Genomic DNA, 22,124 nt, shown 5'->3' with positions numbered 1-22,124 from the left:
AATCGGCATGCTTTTAATGCCTGGCTAGCGTTAGGGTTACAAGAACCATAGAATTTTGCCCGCTGTTGCACTTTTAGCTGCACTTTAAATGACAAAATGAAGAGAGTTTACCCATTAGAACAGGTATTCTTCACACTTTTCATCTGGCTCAGTTTTGGATAAAATCACTGCATAGGGCAATATACAAAAAGGTGACCAAAACTGTCCGAAAACTAAAAGTGCACATAGGAGCAAATTATCACTCATCCTAAAGATAACTGGGGACCCGGAATGCAGCACTGACAGTAAAAAACCTCTACCTGTTGTGGGAATGCTAACCCTAACCCTAGCTAGGGTTTCAAATGTACATTCCGGCAGGGTGTCTCAGAAGCCCTCCAAACATCAAAGTTAAATTTTTTCCTCAAACTCCAAAAAATCAGTCTCAAACTATCAAAACGGTTTCTAAAACCTCTAGGAAATGTATCTTCTTTAATAATCTGTCTGGTTTAGGCAAATTTTCATGATGCTGAAAAATGCTGTTAAATGGTAGTTAAATCGGCATGCTTTTAATGCCTGGCTAGCGTTAGGGTTACAAGAACCATAGAATTTTGCCCGCTGTTGCACTTTTAGCTGCACTTTAAATGACAAAATGAATAGATTTTACCCATTAGAACAGGTATTCTTCACACTTTTCATCTGGCTCAGTTTTGGATAAAATCACTGCATAGGGCAATATACAAAAAGGTGACCAAAACTCTCTGAAAACTAAAAGTGCAGATAGGAGCAAATTATCACTCATCCTAAAGATAACTGGGGACCCGGAATGCAGCACTGACAGTAAAAAACCTCTACCTGTTGTGGGAATGCTAACCCTAACCCTAGCTAGGGTTTCAAATGTACATTCCGGCAGAGTGTCTCAGAAGCCCTCCAAACATCAAAGTTGAATTTTTTCCTCAAACTCCAAAAAATCAGTCTCAAACTATCAAAACGGTTTCGAAAACCTCTAGGAAATGTATCTTCTTTAATAATCTGTCTGGTTCAGACAAATTTTCATGGTGCTGAAAAATGCTGTTAAATGGTAGTTAAATCGGTATGCTTTTAATGCCTGGCTAGGGTTAGGGTTAGAAAAACCATAGAATTTTTCCCGCTGTTGCACTTTTAGCTGCACTTTAAATGACAAAATGAAGAGAGTTTACCCATTAGAACAGGTATTCTTCACACTTTTCATCTGGCTCAGTTTTGGATAAAATCACTGCATAGGGCAATATACAAAAAGGTGACCAAAACTGTCCGAAAACTAAAAGTGCAGATAGGAGCAAATTATCACTCATCCTAAAGATAACTGGGGACCCGGAATGCAGCACTGACAGTAAAAAACCTCTACCTGTTGTGGGAATGCTAACCCTAACCCTAGCTAGGGTTTCAAATGTGCATTCCGGCAGGGTGTCTCAGAAGCCCTCCAAACATCAAAGTTAAAATTTTTCCTCAAACTCCAAAAAATCAGTCTCAAACTATCAAAACGGTTTCTAAAACCTCTAGGAAATGTATCTTCTTTAATAATCTGTCTGGTTCAGGCAAATTTTCATGATGCTGAAAAATGCTGTTAAATGGTAGTTAAATCGGCATGCTTTTAATGCCTCGCTAGGGTTAGGGTTACAAGAACCAAAGAATTTTGCCCGCTGTTGCACTTTTAGCTGCACTTTAACTGACAAAATGAAGAGAGTTTACCCTTTAGAACAGGTATTCTTCATACTTTTCATCTGGCTCAGTTTTGGATAAAATCACTGCATAGGGCAATATACAAAAAGGTGACCAAAACTGTCCAAAAACTGAAAGTGCAGATAGGAGCAAATTATCACTCATCCTAAAGATAACTGGGGGCCCGGAAAGCAGCACTGACAGTAAAAAACTTCTACCTGTTGTGGGAATGCTAACCCTAACCCTAGCTAGGGTTTCAAATGTACATTCCAGCAGGGTGTCTCAGAAGCCCTCCAAACATCAAGGTTGAATTTTTTCCTCAAACTCCAAAAAATCAGTCTCAAACTATCAAAACGATTTCAAAAACCTCTAGGAAATATATCTTCTTTAATAATCTGTCTGGTTTAGGCAAATTTTCATGATCCTAAAAAATGCTGTTAAATGGTACTGTAGTTAAATCGGCATGCTTTTAATACCTGGCTAGGGTTAGGGTTACAAGAACCATAGAATTTTTCCCGCTGTTGCACTTTTAGCTGCACTTTAAATCACAAAATGAAGAGAGTTTACCCATTAGAACAGGTATTCTTCACACTTTTCATCTGGCTCAGTTTTGGATAAAATCACTGCATAGGGCAATATACAAAAAGGTGACCAAAACTGTCCGAAAACTAAAAGTGCAGATAGGAGCAAATTATCACTCATCCTAAAGATAACTGGGGACCCGGAATGCAGCACTGACAGTAAAAAACCTCTACCTGTTGTGGGAATGCTAACCCTAACCCTAGCTAGGGTTTCAAATGTGCATTCCGGCAGGGTGTGTCAGAAGCCCTCCAAACATCAAAGTTAAAATTTTTCCTCAAACTCCAAAAAATCAGTCTCAAACTATCAAAACGGTTTCTAAAACCTCTAGGAAATGTATCTTCTTTAATAATCTGTCTGGTTCAGGCAAATTTTCATGATGCTGAAAAATGCTGTTAAATGGTAGTTAAATCGGCATGCTTTTAATGCCTGGCTAGGGTTAGGGTTACAAGAACCAAAGAATTTTGCCCGCTGTTGCACTTTTAGCTGCACTTTAACTGACAAAATGAAGAGAGTTTACCCTTTAGAACAGGTATTCTTCACACTTTTCATCTGGCTCAGTTTTGGATAAAATCACTGCATAGGGCAATATACAAAAAGGTGACCAAAACTGTCCGAAAACTAAAAGTGCACATAGGAGCAAATTATCACTCATCCTAAAGATAACTGGGGACCCGGAATGCAGCACTGACAGTAAAAAACTTCTACCTGTTGTGGGAATGCTAACCCTAACCCTAGCTAGGGTTTCAAATGTACATTCCGGCAGGGTGTCTCAGAAGCCCTCCAAACATCAAAGTTAAATTTTTTCCTCAAACTCCAAAAAATCAGTCTCAAACTATCAAAACGGTTTCTAAAACCTCTAGGAAATGTATCTTCTTTAATAATCTGTCTGGTTTAGGCAAATTTTCATGATGCTGAAAAATGCTGTTAAATGGTAGTTAAATCGGCATGCTTTTAATGCCTGGCTAGCGTTAGGGTTACAAGAACCATAGAATTTTGCCCGCTGTTGCACTTTTAGCTGCACTTTAAATGACAAAATGAAGAGAGTTTACCCATTAGAACAGGTATTCTTCACACTTTTCATCTGGCTCAGTTTTGGATAAAATCACTGCATAGGGCAATATACAAAAAGGTGACCAAAACTGTCCGAAAACTAAAAGTGCACATAGGAGCAAATTATCACTCATCCTAAAGATAACTGGGGACCCGGAATGCAGCACTGACAGTAAAAAACCTCTACCTGTTGTGGGAATGCTAACCCTAACCCTAGCTAGGGTTTCAAATGTACATTCCGGCAGGGTGTCTCAGAAGCCCTCCAAACATCAAAGTTAAATTTTTTCCTCAAACTCCAAAAAATCAGTCTCAAACTATCAAAACGGTTTCTAAAACCTCTAGGAAATGTATCTTCTTTAATAATCTGTCTGGTTTAGGCAAATTTTCATGATGCTGAAAAATGCTGTTAAATGGTAGTTAAATCGGCATGCTTTTAATGCCTGGCTAGCGTTAGGGTTACAAGAACCATAGAATTTTGCCCGCTGTTGCACTTTTAGCTGCACTTTAAATGACAAAATGAATAGATTTTACCCATTAGAACAGGTATTCTTCACACTTTTCATCTGGCTCAGTTTTGGATAAAATCACTGCATAGGGCAATATACAAAAAGGTGACCAAAACTCTCTGAAAACTAAAAGTGCAGATAGGAGCAAATTATCACTCATCCTAAAGATAACTGGGGACCCGGAATGCAGCACTGACAGTAAAAAACCTCTACCTGTTGTGGGAATGCTAACCCTAACCCTAGCTAGGGTTTCAAATGTACATTCCGGCAGAGTGTCTCAGAAGCCCTCCAAACATCAAAGTTGAATTTTTTCCTCAAACTCCAAAAAATCAGTCTCAAACTATCAAAACGGTTTCGAAAACCTCTAGGAAATGTATCTTCTTTAATAATCTGTCTGGTTCAGACAAATTTTCATGGTGCTGAAAAATGCTGTTAAATGGTAGTTAAATCGGCATGCTTTTAATGCCTGGCTAGGGTTAGGGTTAGAAAAACCATAGAATTTTTCCCGCTGTTGCACTTTTAGCTGCACTTTAAATGACAAAATGAAGAGAGTTTACCCATTAGAACAGGTATTCTTCACACTTTTCATCTGGCTCAGTTTTGGATAAAATCACTGCATAGGGCAATATACAAAAAGGTGACCAAAACTGTCCGAAAACTAAAAGTGCAGATAGGAGCAAATTATCACTCATCCTAAAGATAACTGGGGACCCGGAATGCAGCACTGACAGTAAAAAACCTCTACCTGTTGTGGGAATGCTAACCCTAACCCTAGCTAGGGTTTCAAATGTGCATTCCGGCAGGGTGTCTCAGAAGCCCTCCAAACATCAAAGTTAAAATTTTTCCTCAAACTCCAAAAAATCAGTCTCAAACTATCAAAACGGTTTCTAAAACCTCTAGGAAATGTATCTTCTTTAATAATCTGTCTGGTTCAGGCAAATTTTCATGATGCTGAAAAATGCTGTTAAATGGTAGTTAAATCGGCATGCTTTTAATGCCTCGCTAGGGTTAGGGTTACAAGAACCAAAGACTTTTGCCCGCTGTTGCACTTTTAGCTGCACTTTAACTGACAAAATGAAGAGAGTTTACCCTTTAGAACAGGTATTCTTCATACTTTTCATCTGGCTCAGTTTTGGATAAAATCACTGCATAGGGCAATATACAAAAAGGTGACCAAAACTGTCCAAAAACTGAAAGTGCAGATAGGAGCAAATTATCACTCATCCTAAAGATAACTGGGGGCCCGGAAAGCAGCACTGACAGTAAAAAACTTCTACCTGTTGTGGGAATGCTAACCCTAACCCTAGCTAGGGTTTCAAATGTACATTCCGGCAGGGTGTCTCAGAAGCCCTCCAAACATCAAGGTTGAATTTTTTCCTCAAACTCCAAAAAATCAGTCTCAAACTATCAAAACGATTTCTAAAACCTCTAGGAAATATATCTTCTTTAATAATCTGTCTGGTTTAGGCAAATTTTCATGATCCTAAAAAATGCTGTTAAATGGTACTGTAGTTAAATCGGCATGCTTTTAATACCTGGCTAGGGTTAGGGTTACAAGAACCATAGAATTTTTCCCGCTGTTGCACTTTTAGCTGCACTTTAAATCACAAAATGAAGAGAGTTTACCCATTAGAACAGGTATTCTTCACACTTTTCATCTGGCTCAGTTTTGGATAAAATCACTGCATAGGGCAATATACAAAAAGGTGACCAAAACTGTCCGAAAACTAAAAGTGCACATAGGAGCAAATTATCACTCATCCTAAAGATAACTGGGGACCCGGAATGCAGCACTGACAGTAAAAAACCTCTACCTGTTGTGGGAATGCTAACCCTAACCCTAGCTAGGGTTTCAAATGTACATTCCGGCAGGGTGTCTCAGAAGCCCTCCAAACATCAAAGTTAAATTTTTTCCTCAAACTCCAAAAAATCAGTCTCAAACTATCAAAACGGTTTCTAAAACCTCTAGGAAATGTATCTTCTTTAATAATCTGTCTGGTTTAGGCAAATTTTCATGATGCTGAAAAATGCTGTTAAATGGTAGTTAAATCGGCATGCTTTTAATGCCTGGCTAGCGTTAGGGTTACAAGAACCATAGAATTTTGCCCGCTGTTGCACTTTTAGCTGCACTTTAAATGACAAAATGAATAGATTTTACCCATTAGAACAGGTATTCTTCACACTTTTCATCTGGCTCAGTTTTGGATAAAATCACTGCATAGGGCAATATACAAAAAGGTGACCAAAACTCTCTGAAAACTAAAAGTGCAGATAGGAGCAAATTATCACTCATCCTAAAGATAACTGGGGACCCGGAATGCAGCACTGACAGTAAAAAACCTCTACCTGTTGTGGGAATGCTAACCCTAACCCTAGCTAGGGTTTCAAATGTACATTCCGGCAGAGTGTCTCAGAAGCCCTCCAAACATCAAAGTTGAATTTTTTCCTCAAACTCCAAAAAATCAGTCTCAAACTATCAAAACGGTTTCGAAAACCTCTAGGAAATGTATCTTCTTTAATAATCTGTCTGGTTCAGACAAATTTTCATGGTGCTGAAAAATGCTGTTAAATGGTAGTTAAATCGGCATGCTTTTAATGCCTGGCTAGGGTTAGGGTTAGAAAAACCATAGAATTTTTCCCGCTGTTGCACTTTTAGCTGCACTTTAAATGACAAAATGAAGAGAGTTTACCCATTAGAACAGGTATTCTTCACACTTTTCATCTGGCTCAGTTTTGGATAAAATCACTGCATAGGGCAATATACAAAAAGGTGACCAAAACTGTCCGAAAACTAAAAGTGCAGATAGGAGCAAATTATCACTCATCCTAAAGATAACTGGGGACCCGGAATGCAGCACTGACAATAAAAAACCTCTACCTGTTGTGGGAATGCTAACCCTAACCCTAGCTAGGGTTTCAAATGTGCATTCCGGCAGGGTGTCTCAGAAGCCCTCCAAACATCAAAGTTAAAATTTTTCCTCAAACTCCAAAAAATCAGTCTCAAACTATCAAAACGGTTTCTAAAACCTCTAGGAAATGTATCTTCTTTAATAATCTGTCTGGTTCAGGCAAATTTTCATGATGCTGAAAAATGCTGTTAAATGGTAGTTAAATCGGCATGCTTTTAATGCCTCGCTAGGGTTAGGGTTACAAGAACCAAAGACTTTTGCCCGCTGTTGCACTTTTAGCTGCACTTTAACTGACAAAATGAAGAGAGTTTACCCTTTAGAACAGGTATTCTTCATACTTTTCATCTGGCTCAGTTTTGGATAAAATCACTGCATAGGGCAATATACAAAAAGGTGACCAAAACTGTCCAAAAACTGAAAGTGCAGATAGGAGCAAATTATCACTCATCCTAAAGATAACTGGGGGCCCGGAAAGCAGCACTGACAGTAAAAAACTTCTACCTGTTGTGGGAATGCTAACCCTAACCCTAGCTAGGGTTTCAAATGTACATTCCGGCAGGGTGTCTCAGAAGCCCTCCAAACATCAAGGTTGAATTTTTTCCTCAAACTCCAAAAAATCAGTCTCAAACTATCAAAACGGTTTCTAAAACCTCTAGGAAATGTATCTTCTTTAATAATCTGTCTGGTTCAGGCAAATTTTCATGAAGCTGAAAAATGCTGTTAAATGGTAGTTAAATCGGCATGCTTTTAATACCTGGCTAGGGTTAGGGTTACAAGAACCATAGAATTTTTCCCGCTGTTGCACTTTTAGCTGCACTTTAACTGACAAAATGAAGAGAGTTTACCCATTAGAACAGGTATTCTTCACACTTTTCATCTGGCTCAGTTTTGGATAAAATCACTGCATAGGGCAATATACAAAAAGGTGACCAAAACTCTCTGAAAACTAAAAGTGCAGATAGGAGCAAATTATCACTCATCCTAAAGATAACTGGGGACCCGGAATGCAGCACTGACAGTAAAAAACCTCTACCTGTTGTGGGAATGCTAACCCTAACCCTAGCTAGGGTTCCAAATGTGCATTCCGGCAGGGTGTCTCAGAAGCCCTCCAAACATCAAAGTTGAATTTTTTCCTCAAACTCCAAAAAATCAGTCTCAAACTATCAAAACGGTTTCTAAAACCTCTAGGAAATGTATCTTCTTTAATAATCTGTCTGGTTTAGGCAAATTTTCATGAAGCTGAAAAATGCTGTTAAATGGTAGTTAAATCGGAATGCTTTTAATGCCTGGCTAGGGTTAGGGTTACAAGAACCATAGAATTTTGCCCGCTGTTGCACTTTTAGCTGCACTTTAAATGACAAAATGAAGAGAGTTTACCCATTAGAACAGGTATTCTTCACACTTTTCATCTGGCTCAGTTTTGGATAAAATCACTGCATAGGGCAATATACAAAAAGGTGACCAAAACTGTCCGAAAACTAAAAGTGCACATAGGAGCAAATTATCACTCATCCTAAAGATAACTGGGGACCCGGAATGCAGCACTGACAGTAAAAAACCTCTACCTGTTGTGGGAATGCTAACCCTAACCCTAGCTAGGGTTTCAAATGTACATTCCGGCAGGGTGTCTCAGAAGCCCTCCAAACATCAAAGTTAAATTTTTTCCTCAAACTCCAAAAAATCAGTCTCAAACTATCAAAACGGTTTCTAAAACCTCTAGGAAATGTATCTTCTTTAATAATCTGTCTGGTTTAGGCAAATTTTCATGATGCTGAAAAATGCTGTTAAATGGTAGTTAAATCGGCATGCTTTTAATGCCTGGCTAGCGTTAGGGTTACAAGAACCATAGAATTTTGCCCGCTGTTGCACTTTTAGCTGCACTTTAAATGACAAAATGAATAGATTTTACCCATTAGAACAGGTATTCTTCACACTTTTCATCTGGCTCAGTTTTGGATAAAATCACTGCATAGGGCAATATACAAAAAGGTGACCAAAACTCTCTGAAAACTAAAAGTGCAGATAGGAGCAAATTATCACTCATCCTAAAGATAACTGGGGACCCGGAATGCAGCACTGACAGTAAAAAACCTCTACCTGTTGTGGGAATGCTAACCCTAACCCTAGCTAGGGTTTCAAATGTACATTCCGGCAGAGTGTCTCAGAAGCCCTCCAAACATCAAAGTTGAATTTTTTCCTCAAACTCCAAAAAATCAGTCTCAAACTATCAAAACGGTTTCGAAAACCTCTAGGAAATGTATCTTCTTTAATAATCTGTCTGGTTCAGACAAATTTTCATGGTGCTGAAAAATGCTGTTAAATGGTAGTTAAATCGGCATGCTTTTAATGCCTGGCTAGGGTTAGGGTTAGAAAAACCATAGAATTTTTCCCGCTGTTGCACTTTTAGCTGCACTTTAAATGACAAAATGAAGAGAGTTTACCCATTAGAACAGGTATTCTTCACACTTTTCATCTGGCTCAGTTTTGGATAAAATCACTGCATAGGGCAATATACAAAAAGGTGACCAAAACTGTCCGAAAACTAAAAGTGCAGATAGGAGCAAATTATCACTCATCCTAAAGATAACTGGGGACCCGGAATGCAGCACTGACAGTAAAAAACCTCTACCTGTTGTGGGAATGCTAACCCTAACCCTAGCTAGGGTTTCAAATGTGCATTCCGGCAGGGTGTCTCAGAAGCCCTCCAAACATCAAAGTTAAAATTTTTCCTCAAACTCCAAAAAATCAGTCTCAAACTATCAAAACGGTTTCTAAAACCTCTAGGAAATGTATCTTCTTTAATAATCTGTCTGGTTCAGGCAAATTTTCATGATGCTGAAAAATGCTGTTAAATGGTAGTTAAATCGGCATGCTTTTAATGCCTCGCTAGGGTTAGGGTTACAAGAACCAAAGACTTTTGCCCGCTGTTGCACTTTTAGCTGCACTTTAACTGACAAAATGAAGAGAGTTTACCCTTTAGAACAGGTATTCTTCATACTTTTCATCTGGCTCAGTTTTGGATAAAATCACTGCATAGGGCAATATACAAAAAGGTGACCAAAACTGTCCAAAAACTGAAAGTGCAGATAGGAGCAAATTATCACTCATCCTAAAGATAACTGGGGGCCCGGAAAGCAGCACTGACAGTAAAAAACTTCTACCTGTTGTGGGAATGCTAACCCTAACCCTAGCTAGGGTTTCAAATGTACATTCCGGCAGGGTGTCTCAGAAGCCCTCCAAACATCAAGGTTGAATTTTTTCCTCAAACTCCAAAAAATCAGTCTCAAACTATCAAAACGATTTCTAAAACCTCTAGGAAATATATCTTCTTTAATAATCTGTCTGGTTTAGGCAAATTTTCATGATCCTAAAAAATGCTGTTAAATGGTACTGTAGTTAAATCGGCATGCTTTTAATACCTGGCTAGGGTTAGGGTTACAAGAACCATAGAATTTTTCCCGCTGTTGCACTTTTAGCTGCACTTTAAATCACAAAATGAAGAGAGTTTACCCATTAGAACAGGTATTCTTCACACTTTTCATCTGGCTCAGTTTTGGATAAAATCACTGCATAGGGCAATATACAAAAAGGTGACCAAAACTGTCCGAAAACTAAAAGTGCACATAGGAGCAAATTATCACTCATCCTAAAGATAACTGGGGACCCGGAATGCAGCACTGACAGTAAAAAACCTCTACCTGTTGTGGGAATGCTAACCCTAACCCTAGCTAGGGTTTCAAATGTACATTCCGGCAGGGTGTCTCAGAAGCCCTCCAAACATCAAAGTTAAATTTTTTCCTCAAACTCCAAAAAATCAGTCTCAAACTATCAAAACGGTTTCTAAAACCTCTAGGAAATGTATCTTCTTTAATAATCTGTCTGGTTTAGGCAAATTTTCATGATGCTGAAAAATGCTGTTAAATGGTAGTTAAATCGGCATGCTTTTAATGCCTGGCTAGCGTTAGGGTTACAAGAACCATAGAATTTTGCCCGCTGTTGCACTTTTAGCTGCACTTTAAATGACAAAATGAATAGATTTTACCCATTAGAACAGGTATTCTTCACACTTTTCATCTGGCTCAGTTTTGGATAAAATCACTGCATAGGGCAATATACAAAAAGGTGACCAAAACTCTCTGAAAACTAAAAGTGCAGATAGGAGCAAATTATCACTCATCCTAAAGATAACTGGGGGCCCGGAAAGCAGCACTGACAGTAAAAAACTTCTACCTGTTGTGGGAATGCTAACCCTAACCCTAGCTAGGGTTTCAAATGTACATTCCAGCAGGGTGTCTCAGAAGCCCTCCAAACATCAAGGTTGAATTTTTTCCTCAAACTCCAAAAAATCAGTCTCAAACTATCAAAACGATTTCAAAAACCTCTAGGAAATATATCTTCTTTAATAATCTGTCTGGTTTAGGCAAATTTTCATGATCCTAAAAAATGCTGTTAAATGGTACTGTAGTTAAATCGGCATGCTTTTAATACCTGGCTAGGGTTAGGGTTACAAGAACCATAGAATTTTTCCCGCTGTTGCACTTTTAGCTGCACTTTAAATCACAAAATGAAGAGAGTTTACCCATTAGAACAGGTATTCTTCACACTTTTCATCTGGCTCAGTTTTGGATAAAATCACTGCATAGGGCAATATACAAAAAGGTGACCAAAACTGTCCGAAAACTAAAAGTGCAGATAGGAGCAAATTATCACTCATCCTAAAGATAACTGGGGACCCGGAATGCAGCACTGACAGTAAAAAACCTCTACCTGTTGTGGGAATGCTAACCCTAACCCTAGCTAGGGTTTCAAATGTGCATTCCGGCAGGGTGTGTCAGAAGCCCTCCAAACATCAAAGTTAAAATTTTTCCTCAAACTCCAAAAAATCAGTCTCAAACTATCAAAACGGTTTCTAAAACCTCTAGGAAATGTATCTTCTTTAATAATCTGTCTGGTTCAGGCAAATTTTCATGATGCTGAAAAATGCTGTTAAATGGTAGTTAAATCGGCATGCTTTTAATGCCTGGCTAGGGTTAGGGTTACAAGAACCAAAGAATTTTGCCCGCTGTTGCACTTTTAGCTGCACTTTAACTGACAAAATGAAGAGAGTTTACCCTTTAGAACAGGTATTCTTCACACTTTTCATCTGGCTCAGTTTTGGATAAAATCACTGCATAGGGCAATATACAAAAAGGTGACCAAAACTGTCCGAAAACTAAAAGTGCACATAGGAGCAAATTATCACTCATCCTAAAGATAACTGGGGACCCGGAATGCAGCACTGACAGTAAAAAACCTCTACCTGTTGTGGGAATGCTAACCCTAACCCTAGCTAGGGTTTCAAATGTACATTCCGGCAGGGTGTCTCAGAAGCCCTCCAAACATCAAAGTTAAATTTTTTCCTCAAACTCCAAAAAATCAGTCTCAAACTATCAAAACGGTTTCTAAAACCTCTAGGAAATGTATCTTCTTTAATAATCTGTCTGGTTTAGGCAAATTTTCATGATGCTGAAAAATGCTGTTAAATGGTAGTTAAATCGGCATGCTTTTAATGCCTGGCTAGCGTTAGGGTTACAAGAACCATAGAATTTTGCCCGCTGTTGCACTTTTAGCTGCACTTTAAATGACAAAATGAAGAGAGTTTACCCATTAGAACAGGTATTCTTCACACTTTTCATCTGGCTCAGTTTTGGATAAAATCACTGCATAGGGCAATATACAAAAAGGTGACCAAAACTGTCCGAAAACTAAAAGTGCACATAGGAGCAAATTATCACTCATCCTAAAGATAACTGGGGACCCGGAATGCAGCACTGACAGTAAAAAACCTCTACCTGTTGTGGGAATGCTAACCCTAACCCTAGCTAGGGTTTCAAATGTACATTCCGGCAGGGTGTCTCAGAAGCCCTCCAAACATCAAAGTTAAATTTTTTCCTCAAACTCCAAAAAATCAGTCTCAAACTATCAAAACGGTTTCTAAAACCTCTAGGAAATGTATCTTCTTTAATAATCTGTCTGGTTTAGGCAAATTTTCATGATGCTGAAAAATGCTGTTAAATGGTAGTTAAATCGGCATGCTTTTAATGCCTGGCTAGCGTTAGGGTTACAAGAACCATAGAATTTTGCCCGCTGTTGCACTTTTAGCTGCACTTTAAATGACAAAATGAATAGATTTTACCCATTAGAACAGGTATTCTTCACACTTTTCATCTGGCTCAGTTTTGGATAAAATCACTGCATAGGGCAATATACAAAAAGGTGACCAAAACTCTCTGAAAACTAAAAGTGCAGATAGGAGCAAATTATCACTCATCCTAAAGATAACTGGGGACCCGGAATGCAGCACTGACAGTAAAAAACCTCTACCTGTTGTGGGAATGCTAACCCTAACCCTAGCTAGGGTTTCAAATGTGCATTCCGGCAGGGTGTCTCAGAAGCCCTCCAAACATCAAAGTTAAAATTTTTCCTCAAACTCCAAAAAATCAGTCTCAAACTATCAAAACGGTTTCTAAAACCTCTAGGAAATGTATCTTCTTTAATAATCTGTCTGGTTCAGGCAAATTTTCATGATGCTGAAAAATGCTGTTAAATGGTAGTTAAATCGGCATGCTTTTAATGCCTCGCTAGGGTTAGGGTTACAAGAACCAAAGACTTTTGCCCGCTGTTGCACTTTTAGCTGCACTTTAACTGACAAAATGAAGAGAGTTTACCCTTTAGAACAGGTATTCTTCATACTTTTCATCTGGCTCAGTTTTGGATAAAATCACTGCATAGGGCAATATACAAAAAGGTGACCAAAACTGTCCAAAAACTGAAAGTGCAGATAGGAGCAAATTATCACTCATCCTAAAGATAACTGGGGGCCCGGAAAGCAGCACTGACAGTAAAAAACTTCTACCTGTTGTGGGAATGCTAACCCTAACCCTAGCTAGGGTTTCAAATGTACATTCCGGCAGGGTGTCTCAGAAGCCCTCCAAACATCAAGGTTGAATTTTTTCCTCAAACTCCAAAAAATCAGTCTCAAACTATCAAAACGATTTCTAAAACCTCTAGGAAATATATCTTCTTTAATAATCTGTCTGGTTTAGGCAAATTTTCATGATCCTAAAAAATGCTGTTAAATGGTACTGTAGTTAAATCGGCATGCTTTTAATACCTGGCTAGGGTTAGGGTTACAAGAACCATAGAATTTTTCCCGCTGTTGCACTTTTAGCTGCACTTTAAATCACAAAATGAAGAGAGTTTACCCATTAGAACAGGTATTCTTCACACTTTTCATCTGGCTCAGTTTTGGATAAAATCACTGCATAGGGCAATATACAAAAAGGTGACCAAAACTGTCCGAAAACTAAAAGTGCACATAGGAGCAAATTATCACTCATCCTAAAGATAACTGGGGACCCGGAATGCAGCACTGACAGTAAAAAACCTCTACCTGTTGTGGGAATGCTAACCCTAACCCTAGCTAGGGTTTCAAATGTACATTCCGGCAGGGTGTCTCAGAAGCCCTCCAAACATCAAAGTTAAATTTTTTCCTCAAACTCCAAAAAATCAGTCTCAAACTATCAAAACGGTTTCTAAAACCTCTAGGAAATGTATCTTCTTTAATAATCTGTCTGGTTTAGGCAAATTTTCATGATGCTGAAAAATGCTGTTAAATGGTAGTTAAATCGGCATGCTTTTAATGCCTGGCTAGCGTTAGGGTTACAAGAACCATAGAATTTTGCCCGCTGTTGCACTTTTAGCTGCACTTTAAATGACAAAATGAATAGATTTTACCCATTAGAACAGGTATTCTTCACACTTTTCATCTGGCTCAGTTTTGGATAAAATCACTGCATAGGGCAATATACAAAAAGGTGACCAAAACTCTCTGAAAACTAAAAGTGCAGATAGGAGCAAATTATCACTCATCCTAAAGATAACTGGGGGCCCGGAAAGCAGCACTGACAGTAAAAAACTTCTACCTGTTGTGGGAATGCTAACCCTAACCCTAGCTAGGGTTTCAAATGTACATTCCAGCAGGGTGTCTCAGAAGCCCTCCAAACATCAAGGTTGAATTTTTTCCTCAAACTCCAAAAAATCAGTCTCAAACTATCAAAACGATTTCAAAAACCTCTAGGAAATATATCTTCTTTAATAATCTGTCTGGTTTAGGCAAATTTTCATGATCCTAAAAAATGCTGTTAAATGGTACTGTAGTTAAATCGGCATGCTTTTAATACCTGGCTAGGGTTAGGGTTACAAGAACCATAGAATTTTTCCCGCTGTTGCACTTTTAGCTGCACTTTAAATCACAAAATGAAGAGAGTTTACCCATTAGAACAGGTATTCTTCACACTTTTCATCTGGCTCAGTTTTGGATAAAATCACTGCATAGGGCAATATACAAAAAGGTGACCAAAACTGTCCGAAAACTAAAAGTGCAGATAGGAGCAAATTATCACTCATCCTAAAGATAACTGGGGACCCGGAATGCAGCACTGACAGTAAAAAACCTCTACCTGTTGTGGGAATGCTAACCCTAACCCTAGCTAGGGTTTCAAATGTGCATTCCGGCAGGGTGTGTCAGAAGCCCTCCAAACATCAAAGTTAAAATTTTTCCTCAAACTCCAAAAAATCAGTCTCAAACTATCAAAACGGTTTCTAAAACCTCTAGGAAATGTATCTTCTTTAATAATCTGTCTGGTTCAGGCAAATTTTCATGATGCTGAAAAATGCTGTTAAATGGTAGTTAAATCGGCATGCTTTTAATGCCTGGCTAGGGTTAGGGTTACAAGAACCAAAGAATTTTGCCCGCTGTTGCACTTTTAGCTGCACTTTAACTGACAAAATGAAGAGAGTTTACCCTTTAGAACAGGTATTCTTCACACTTTTCATCTGGCTCAGTTTTGGATAAAATCACTGCATAGGGCAATATACAAAAAGGTGACCAAAACTGTCCGAAAACTAAAAGTGCACATAGGAGCAAATTATCACTCATCCTAAAGATAACTGGGGACCCGGAATGCAGCACTGACAGTAAAAAACCTCTACCTGTTGTGGGAATGCTAACCCTAACCCTAGCTAGGGTTTCAAATGTACATTCCGGCAGGGTGTCTCAGAAGCCCTCCAAACATCAAAGTTAAATTTTTTCCTCAAACTCCAAAAAATCAGTCTCAAACTATCAAAACGGTTTCTAAAACCTCTAGGAAATGTATCTTCTTTAATAATCTGTCTGGTTTAGGCAAATTTTCATGATGCTGAAAAATGCTGTTAAATGGTAGTTAAATCGGCATGCTTTTAATGCCTGGCTAGCGTTAGGGTTACAAGAACCATAGAATTTTGCCCGCTGTTGCACTTTTAGCTGCACTTTAAATGACAAAATGAATAGATTTTACCCATTAGAACAGGTATTCTTCACACTTTTCATCTGGCTCAGTTTTGGATAAAATCACTGCATAGGGCAATATACAAAAAGGTGACCAAAACTCTCTGAAAACTAAAAGTGCAGATAGGAGCAAATTATCACTCATCCTAAAGATAACTGGGGACCCGGAATGCAGCACTGACAGTAAAAAACCTCTACCTGTTGTGGGAATGCTAACCCTAACCCTAGCTAGGGTTTCAAATGTGCATTCCGGCAGGGTGTCTCAGAAGCCCTCCAAACATCAAAGTTAAAATTTTTCCTCAAACTCCAAAAAATCAGTCTCAAACTATCAAAACGGTTTCTAAAACCTCTAGGAAATGTATCTTCTTTAATAATCTGTCTGGTTCAGGCAAATTTTCATGATGCTGAAAAATGCTGTTAAATGGTAGTTAAATCGGCATGCTTTTAATGCCTCGCTAGGGTTAGGGTTACAAGAACCAAAGACTTTTGCCCGCTGTTGCACTTTTAGCTGCACTTTAACTGACAAAATGAAGAGAGTTTACCCTTTAGAACAGGTATTCTTCATACTTTTCATCTGGCTCAGTTTTGGATAAAATCACTGCATAGGGCAATATACAAAAAGGTGACCAAAACTGTCCAAAAACTGAAAGTGCAGATAGGAGCAAATTATCACTCATCCTAAAGATAACTGGGGGCCCGGAAAGCAGCACTGACAGTAAAAAACTTCTACCTGTTGTGGGAATGCTAACCCTAACCCTAGCTAGGGTTTCAAATGTACATTCCGGCAGGGTGTCTCAGAAGCCCTCCAAACATCAAGGTTGAATTTTTTCCTCAAACTCCAAAAAATCAGTCTCAAACTATCAAAACGATTTCTAAAACCTCTAGGAAATATATCTTCTTTAATAATCTGTCTGGTTTAGGCAAATTTTCATGATCCTAAAAAATGCTGTTAAATGGTACTGTAGTTAAATCGGCATGCTTTTAATACCTGGCTAGGGTTAGGGTTACAAGAACCATAGAATTTTTCCCGCTGTTGCACTTTTAGCTGCACTTTAAATCACAAAATGAAGAGAGTTTACCCATTAGAACAGGTATTCTTCACACTTTTCATCTGGCTCAGTTTTGGATAAAATCACTGCATAGGGCAATATACAAAAAGGTGACCAAAACTGTCCGAAAACTAAAAGTGCACATAGGAGCAAATTATCACTCATCCTAAAGATAACTGGGGACCCGGAATGCAGCACTGACAGTAAAAAACCTCTACCTGTTGTGGGAATGCTAACCCTAACCCTAGCTAGGGTTTCAAATGTACATTCCGGCAGGGTGTCTCAGAAGCCCTCCAAACATCAAAGTTAAATTTTTTCCTCAAACTCCAAAAAATCAGTCTCAAACTATCAAAACGGTTTCTAAAACCTCTAGGAAATGTATCTTCTTTAATAATCTGTCTGGTTTAGGCAAATTTTCATGATGCTGAAAAATGCTGTTAAATGGTAGTTAAATCGGCATGCTTTTAATGCCTGGCTAGCGTTAGGGTTACAAGAACCATAGAATTTTGCCCGCTGTTGCACTTTTAGCTGCACTTTAAATGACAAAATGAATAGATTTTACCCATTAGAACAGGTATTCTTCACACTTTTCATCTGGCTCAGTTTTGGATAAAATCACTGCATAGGGCAATATACAAAAAGGTGACCAAAACTCTCTGAAAACTAAAAGTGCAGATAGGAGCAAATTATCACTCATCCTAAAGATAACTGGGGGCCCGGAAAGCAGCACTGACAGTAAAAAACTTCTACCTGTTGTGGGAATGCTAACCCTAACCCTAGCTAGGGTTTCAAATGTACATTCCAGCAGGGTGTCTCAGAAGCCCTCCAAACATCAAGGTTGAATTTTTTCCTCAAACTCCAAAAAATCAGTCTCAAACTATCAAAACGATTTCAAAAACCTCTAGGAAATATATCTTCTTTAATAATCTGTCTGGTTTAGGCAAATTTTCATGATCCTAAAAAATGCTGTTAAATGGTACTGTAGTTAAATCGGCATGCTTTTAATACCTGGCTAGGGTTAGGGTTACAAGAACCATAGAATTTTTCCCGCTGTTGCACTTTTAGCTGCACTTTAAATCACAAAATGAAGAGAGTTTACCCATTAGAACAGGTATTCTTCACACTTTTCATCTGGCTCAGTTTTGGATAAAATCACTGCATAGGGCAATATACAAAAAGGTGACCAAAACTGTCCGAAAACTAAAAGTGCAGATAGGAGCAAATTATCACTCATCCTAAAGATAACTGGGGACCCGGAATGCAGCACTGACAGTAAAAAACCTCTACCTGTTGTGGGAATGCTAACCCTAACCCTAGCTAGGGTTTCAAATGTGCATTCCGGCAGGGTGTGTCAGAAGCCCTCCAAACATCAAAGTTAAAATTTTTCCTCAAACTCCAAAAAATCAGTCTCAAACTATCAAAACGGTTTCTAAAACCTCTAGGAAATGTATCTTCTTTAATAATCTGTCTGGTTCAGGCAAATTTTCATGATGCTGAAAAATGCTGTTAAATGGTAGTTAAATCGGCATGCTTTTAATGCCTGGCTAGGGTTAGGGTTACAAGAACCAAAGAATTTTGCCCGCTGTTGCACTTTTAGCTGCACTTTAACTGACAAAATGAAGAGAGTTTACCCTTTAGAACAGGTATTCTTCACACTTTTCATCTGGCTCAGTTTTGGATAAAATCACTGCATAGGGCAATATACAAAAAGGTGACCAAAACTGTCCGAAAACTAAAAGTGCACATAGGAGCAAATTATCACTCATCCTAAAGATAACTGGGGACCCGGAATGCAGCACTGACAGTAAAAAACCTCTACCTGTTGTGGGAATGCTAACCCTAACCCTAGCTAGGGTTTCAAATGTACATTCCGGCAGGGTGTCTCAGAAGCCCTCCAAACATCAAAGTTAAATTTTTTCCTCAAACTCCAAAAAATCAGTCTCAAACTATCAAAACGGTTTCTAAAACCTCTAGGAAATGTATCTTCTTTAATAATCTGTCTGGTTTAGGCAAATTTTCATGATGCTGAAAAATGCTGTTAAATGGTAGTTAAATCGGCATGCTTTTAATGCCTGGCTAGCGTTAGGGTTACAAGAACCATAGAATTTTGCCCGCTGTTGCACTTTTAGCTGCACTTTAAATGACAAAATGAAGAGAGTTTACCCATTAGAACAGGTATTCTTCACACTTTTCATCTGGCTCAGTTTTGGATAAAATCACTGCATAGGGCAATATACAAAAAGGTGACCAAAACTGTCCGAAAACTAAAAGTGCACATAGGAGCAAATTATCACTCATCCTAAAGATAACTGGGGACCCGGAATGCAGCACTGACAGTAAAAAACCTCTACCTGTTGTGGGAATGCTAACCCTAACCCTAGCTAGGGTTTCAAATGTACATTCCGGCAGGGTGTCTCAGAAGCCCTCCAAACATCAAAGTTAAATTTTTTCCTCAAACTCCAAAAAATCAGTCTCAAACTATCAAAACGGTTTCTAAAACCTCTAGGAAATGTATCTTCTTTAATAATCTGTCTGGTTTAGGCAAATTTTCATGATGCTGAAAAATGCTGTTAAATGGTAGTTAAATCGGCATGCTTTTAATGCCTGGCTAGCGTTAGGGTTACAAGAACCATAGAATTTTGCCCGCTGTTGCACTTTTAGCTGCACTTTAAATGACAAAATGAATAGATTTTACCCATTAGAACAGGTATTCTTCACACTTTTCATCTGGCTCAGTTTTGGATAAAATCACTGCATAGGGCAATATACAAAAAGGTGACCAAAACTCTCTGAAAACTAAAAGTGCAGATAGGAGCAAATTATCACTCATCCTAAAGATAACTGGGGACCCGGAATGCAGCACTGACAGTAAAAAACCTCTACCTGTTGTGGGAATGCTAACCCTAACCCTAGCTAGGGTTTCAAATGTGCATTCCGGCAGGGTGTCTCAGAAGCCCTCCAAACATCAAAGTTAAAATTTTTCCTCAAACTCCAAAAAATCAGTCTCAAACTATCAAAACGGTTTCTAAAACCTCTAGGAAATGTATCTTCTTTAATAATCTGTCTGGTTCAGGCAAATTTTCATGATGCTGAAAAATGCTGTTAAATGGTAGTTAAATCGGCATGCTTTTAATGCCTCGCTAGGGTTAGGGTTACAAGAACCAAAGACTTTTGCCCGCTGTTGCACTTTTAGCTGCACTTTAACTGACAAAATGAAGAGAGTTTACCCTTTAGAACAGGTATTCTTCATACTTTTCATCTGGCTCAGTTTTGGATAAAATCACTGCATAGGGCAATATACAAAAAGGTGACCAAAACTGTCCAAAAACTGAAAGTGCAGATAGGAGCAAATTATCACTCATCCTAAAGATAACTGGGGGCCCGGAAAGCAGCACTGACAGTAAAAAACTTCTACCTGTTGTGGGAATGCTAACCCTAACCCTAGCTAGGGTTTCAAATGTACATTCCGGCAGGGTGTCTCAGAAGCCCTCCAAACATCAAGGTTGAATTTTTTCCTCAAACTCCAAAAAATCAGTCTCAAACTATCAAAACGATTTCTAAAACCTCTAGGAAATATATCTTCTTTAATAATCTGTCTGGTTTAGGCAAATTTTCATGATGCTGAAAAATGCTGTTAAATGGTACTGTAGTTAAATCGGCATGCTTTTAATACCTGGCTAGGGTTAGGGTTACAAGAACCATAGAATTTTTCCCGCTGTTGCACTTTTAGCTGCACTTTAACTGACAAAATGAAGAGAGTTTACCCATTAGAACAGGTATTCTTCACACTTTTCATCTGGCTCAGTTTTGGATAAAATCACTGCATAGGGCAATATACAAAAAGGTGACCAAAACTGTCCGAAAACTAAAAGTGCAGATAGGAGCAAATTATCACTCATCCTAAAGATAACTGGGGACCCGGAATGCAGCACTGACAGTAAAAAACCTCTACCTGTTGTGGGAATGCTAACCCTAACCCTAGCTAGGGTTTCAAATGTGCATTCCGGCAGGGTGTCTCAGAAGCCCTCCAAACATCAAAGTTAAAATTTTTCCTCAAACTCCAAAAAATCAGTCTCAAACTATCAAAACGGTTTCTAAAACCTCTAGGAAATGTATCTTCTTTAATAATCTGTCTGGTTCAGGCAAATTTTCATGATGCTGAAAAATGCTGTTAAATGGTAGTTAAATCGGCATGCTTTTAATGCCTGGCTAGGGTTAGGGTTACAAGAACCAAAGAATTTTGCCCGCTGTTGCACTTTTAGCTGCACTTAAACTGACAAAATGAAGAGAGTTTACCCTTTAGAACAGGTATTCTTCATACTTTTCATCTGGCTCAGTTTTGGATAAAATCACTGCATAGGGCACTATACAAAAAGGTGACCAAAACTGTCCGAAAACTAAAAGTGCAGATAGGAGCAAATTATCACTCATCCTAAATATAACTGGGGACCCAAAATGCAGCACTGACAGTAAAAAACTTCTACCTGTTGTGGGAATGCTAACCCTAACCCTAGCTAGGGTTTCAAATGTACATTCCGGCAGGGTGTCTCAGAAGCCCTCCAAACATCAAAGTTGAATTTTTTCCTCAAACTCCAAAAAATCAGTCTCAAACTATCAAAACGGTTTCTATAACCTCTAGGAAATGTATCTTCTTTAATAATCTGTCTGGTTTAGGCAAATTTTCATGAAGCTGAAAAATGCTGTTAAATGGTAGTTAAATCGGCATGCTTTTAATGCCTGGCTAGGGTTAGGGTTACAAGAACCAAAGAATTTTGCCCGCTGTTGCACTTTTAGCTGCACTTTAACTGACAAAATGAAGAGAGTTTACCCATTAGAACAGGTATTCTTCACACTTTTCATCTGGCTCAGTTTTGGATAAAATCACTGCATAGGGCAATATACAAAAAGGTGACCAAAACTGTCCGAAAACTAAGAGTGCAGATAGGAGCAAATTATCACTCATCCTAAAGATAACTGGGGACCC

General features: G+C 38.6%; 2 protein-coding genes across 7 annotated transcripts in view; both read right to left on the bottom strand.

The window, feature by feature from the left end:
* The window catches only part of LOC148660418 (E3 ubiquitin-protein ligase TRIM39-like), a 115,414-nt gene that overhangs the window by 27,022 nt on the left and 66,268 nt on the right, over positions 1 to 22,124 (bottom strand). The window lies entirely within an intron of this gene.
* The window catches only part of LOC148660419 (butyrophilin subfamily 1 member A1-like), a 97,750-nt gene that overhangs the window by 9,367 nt on the left and 66,259 nt on the right, over positions 1 to 22,124 (bottom strand). The gene's annotated exons all lie outside the window — the stretch shown is intronic.

This window comes from Lepisosteus platostomus, chromosome 6, assembly GCF_059453375.1.
Source record: "Lepisosteus platostomus isolate fLepPlt1 chromosome 6, fLepPlt1.hap1, whole genome shotgun sequence".
In the NCBI taxonomy this organism is placed as follows: Eukaryota; Metazoa; Chordata; class Actinopteri; order Semionotiformes; family Lepisosteidae; genus Lepisosteus; species Lepisosteus platostomus.
This window is presented reverse-complemented; position numbering and strand designations above follow the sequence as displayed.